The following is a 4,029-nucleotide window of genomic DNA, read 5'->3' on the forward strand; positions in this document are numbered from 1 at the left end:
TTCATAATCTACCTAATCTTATAAATTGAAAGAAAATCACAAAAAAAATACAAAATCATAAATGTATATTAAAACAAAAATCACATAAATTGTCCATAAAGTGTTGGTATACAAAATCAGAACTTTAACAAAAAACGCTAAAAAATCGAAACCAAAATTTGAACTAACCTTGCCACCACGAAATCTGCTTTTAATAATGAATCTAGCTCAAAAATCTTCTTAAATCTTTGATAATCAATGGCTTTTCATATATTGTCCATAAATTCTTGATATACAAAATCAGAACTTGAACAAAAAACGCTCAAAAAATCAAAACCGAAATTTAAAACTAACCTTTCCACCACAAAATCTGCTTTAATAATGAACCTAGCTCTAAAATCTGCTTGAATCCTTGATAACAATGGCTTTGATTCTGGAAAATTTGAACAATGTCAGAACTTGAACAAAAAACGCTCAAAAAATCGAAATCAAAATTTAAACTAACCTTTTCTCCACGAAATCTGCTTTAATAATAAACCTAACTCGAAAATCTGCTTAAATCCTTGATAACAATGGCTTTGATTATGGAAAATTTGAACAAGGAACTTGAAATTTTGGCTGAGAATTTTGAATTGATTTTAATTTTTGCCTTTCTTGGACTTTACACGAAAAGTTATTTCATTAATTTCTTTTTTTTTTTCATTAAATGTTATTGGACCATGTTTTGGTCCAATCAATGTGTTTCCATTTATATATTAATTTAATAATACTAAAATACATTAAAATCTGAAATACACATCTTTTATAAAAAATATGTATAATTAATATAACATATTGCTATTTTGTCATTTTCACTAAAAATTTTAAATTAATGTTATTTTGATTAATTATGTTCTTAAAGTTGTCTTAATTGCTAATTTTTCCTTAAAATAATTACTTGTGCCCCAATTGTTGTGGGCCTCAATACATTGCTACAATAAATATCAATACACATTAATTGTAAATACACAATATAATATTAAATAAGCATATATTTGTACTAAAAAAAATAAACACAACCTTAATTAGTAACGAAATAACAAGCAAGAAAAGGTGAAAATTTTATAGTACACAATTACACATATTCAAAGTAAAGAAGGTAGGTCTATTACTCCTTTTTGTTCAGTTTTACTTGTCTACTATATTGATATTATCTATTTATTTTTACTTATTCAATTACTAGTAAGTCTTATTTTGTGGACTCACATATTAATACATTATACGTAGATATACTATCATCAAAGTTTTCGCCTTAAAATTAAATATCTATTAATATGAATTTATTTTAGGAAACCTAAAAAACTCATGGACCTTTTCTTAAGTATGCTGGAAACTTATTGAAAAGATATATTTTCAACTTGGCACCTCAAAATCTTAAAATAAGCATGGTTCTAAAATCAAAAGAACAACTAAAGAAAGCAGTCTTACATATTCGTATCTCTGTCTAACTTGATTGCAATAGAACAAGGTTAGTTCTCTTTTCATTCTTACATATTCATATCTCTGTGTAGTGATTTACTTGTGGTCTATGGTAGATTCTATAAAGTTTTCTAACATCGACTTCTAATTTACCTTTATTATTAACTAAAGTCATTTTTCAATATAATTAAATTTAGAAAAAATTACGCGGATGAGCAAATCAATAGTAGTTAATAGATAACATAGTTTGAATTAATTACTGCTCATTACATACTTTAAGTTGTAATTACATCATTTATCTCCCCAGTCTCGCCTTTCTCCTCTTTTATACATATACAAATACAAATTAAACATATACATATACACTTATATGACATATATATAAATACAATTAGTCTCTCTCCTTTCTCTGTCCTCTCTCGCTGGCCTCTCTCCTCCCTCTCTAGTCTCACTCTCCAGATATACAAATTCTTATGTATACCAGTTATATATATACAATTATCTGACAGATATACATATACAATTTGTCTCTCTCCACTCTCTGTCCTATCTCGCTGGCCTCTCTCCTCTTTGTCCCATATCTCTTGCCTCTCTTCTCTATCTCCCAATATCGCTCTTCAGATATTCAAATAACTATGTATATATCAGTTACATATATATATGATTATTTGACAGATATACATATACAATTCGATATATATACATATACAATTCAACAGATATACGTATACAATTAGCCCCTCTCACCTCACTCACTAGCCTCTTTCCTCCCTCGCCCAACTCGTTCGCCTCTCTCCACTCTATATCATGTAGCTACAAATTGTAATTAGCAAACTATAGCTATGGAGCATAATTAACTTATTTTTTAGTGGCTATAAGCGAAAGCTTTCCTTTAATTTATTATATTCAAAGAATAATATAGTAAAATAATTTTTTTAAGCATGTCAAATCAATATAAAACAGGTAAAATGGACGGAAGAAGTATTCAATTATGTTGGGCTCTGATGCAGCATATATTTTGTCCCAATTAGGGTGAAGTCATTTGACTCAACGAAATTTAAACATAAATAAGATAAGACTTTTGAAATTTAACCATTTCTTTAAGATGGAATAATAGAATTTGAAGCTTAATGTCAAACTGTTACTAAACTAGAGCATTATCATTACCTTTTAGATTGACAAAAAAAGGAAATTTATGTGTTTAAGGAAACTTATACTATTTAATTATTTATAATAGCTATAGTTTGCTATAATTATTACCCTCGACTAACATTAATCATTAATTACGTGGGTTGACTTCGAGTTGTATGATTAGCCACATTTGTATAATTCGCAACTAACAATTCTTCGTCTGATTTGTATGTGTATACAATGATTTATATTTGTAATGACAATTATTTCCTTTGATTTTTCAGTTTTGTCATTATATACATTCAATCTTTTTGTCTATAACTTTTTATAGTTTGTACAAACATGTAGTTTTCAGATTTTATATAATATAATTTATATAATGTAATTTGTGTAATATATTTTGTATAACTGTTTAAAGTTTATATGTTTATGTTTGTATCAGTTTGTTATTTCAAATATTTGCATAATTTCAGACTTTATATTACTCAATTATACAAAAACAAACGAATTATACAAATTATTTTCCTCTCTCGCTCGCCTCTCTACTCCCTCTTCTAGTATCGATCGTCTCCCTCCTCTCTCTCCAAATCTCACTTGCCATATATACAGATACATATGTATAATATACAATTATCTAACCTATATATATATATATATATATATATATATATATATTTATACACACATATAATCCACCTCTCTCCCACTCTCTACCCTCTCTCGCTCGCCTCAATATCGCTCCCCTTTCTCTTCCTCATAACATGTAACTACAAATCATAATTATCACACTATATCTATAAAGTGTAATTAGGCTACTTTTGAGTGGCACAAAACATCTCGAACTTGATAAAGTAAACATTTCTTTTTAAGGAAAGTGATCCTTTCGCTTTATTTTGTTTGTATTACTTTTTTCTAATCCATTTTTTCTAAAAAAAAGCTCTTTTCTTTTTTGACAAATTTTTAAATCTAACTCTCTACTCGACATAATATTTAAGACACAAAATTTTAATATCTTCTTTACTTTTGAACTTTGGGTGTGTTTGTGTGAAAGAAAATCTCTTTCTAGAAAATGTTTTTCTTGAAAAACAAGTGAATTTCTAACTTATTTTTATATTTGATTGGTGAGTATAAAAATTTTCTAAATATTTTTTAAAAATGTTTCGTCGGTGAATAAAAAACATTTTTCAGAAAATATTTTTTGTTTTTGGCTTGAGACTAAAAAATAATTTTTTAAAAAAGTAACTTCTGACCTGAAAACTAACCCCAATAATCGATCTAGGATCCAACTTGACACCCGAACTAGGACATCACCCAGGCAACCGTTCCAAAATTTGACCTTAAGATATGACCTGAACTTCCAACCCTAAAATACTTTTCAAAAATAATAAAATTGCATGGTGCCTGGGGTGGCGTAAAAATGATAGCTTATATATAAATTTTATGGTGAATAAAAGAACATAT

At 27.5% G+C, this 4,029-nt stretch overlaps 1 long non-coding RNA gene across 1 annotated transcript; it reads right to left on the reverse strand.

Moving 5' to 3' along the window:
- Positions 1-167: 167 nt before the first annotated feature.
- On the reverse strand, positions 168-610 carry LOC114078642. Its single transcript, XR_003580316.1, has 2 exons — positions 485-610; positions 168-412 (listed from the first exon to the last, which is right to left on the reverse strand). It is a non-coding gene; the product is annotated as an uncharacterized LOC114078642 (long non-coding RNA).
- Between the last annotated feature and the right edge of the window lie 3,419 nt (positions 611-4,029).

This window comes from Solanum pennellii, chromosome 9, assembly GCF_001406875.1.
Source record: "Solanum pennellii chromosome 9, SPENNV200".
Lineage (NCBI taxonomy): Eukaryota > Viridiplantae > Streptophyta > Magnoliopsida > Solanales > Solanaceae > Solanum > Solanum pennellii.